This window comes from Gavialis gangeticus, unplaced genomic scaffold, assembly GCF_001723915.1.
Source record: "Gavialis gangeticus isolate Ggan-Ray unplaced genomic scaffold, GavGan_comp1, whole genome shotgun sequence".
Taxonomy (NCBI): Eukaryota; Metazoa; Chordata; order Crocodylia; family Gavialidae; genus Gavialis; species Gavialis gangeticus.
This window is the reverse complement of record NW_017729025.1, coordinates 154,139,567-154,139,829: the sequence shown is the minus strand read 5'-3', so window position 1 is coordinate 154,139,829 and position 263 is coordinate 154,139,567. Positions and strand designations below refer to the sequence as shown.

At 50.2% G+C, this 263-nt stretch overlaps 1 protein-coding gene across 1 annotated transcript in view; it reads right to left on the bottom strand.

Moving 5' to 3' along the window:
• Nucleotides 1-263, bottom strand: part of IRF7 (interferon regulatory factor 7) — a 40,528-nt gene that overhangs the window by 19,545 nt on the left and 20,720 nt on the right. The gene's annotated exons all lie outside the window — the stretch shown is intronic.

Genomic DNA, 263 nt, shown 5'->3' with positions numbered 1-263 from the left:
CTTCCCTGAGCTGGAAAAAAAAAAAAAAAAAAAAGGCTTTGGTTATGCAGAGCTCCTCAGAGCCAGTGCTTCTGCCCTGAAGACTTTAGACAGCCAGGCGACATCCTGTTGAGCAACATGCGACTTAACAGTCTGCAGATTGAGAAGCCTGGCTTCAGGCTCTACCCAGCCTGGCCATAGGCCACAGAACCTGCTGTTGGTGCACCACCAATTACCCAAGAAGGTTCCTGTTAGATGAGCAGGATGGAGGTGTGTGGCAGGAT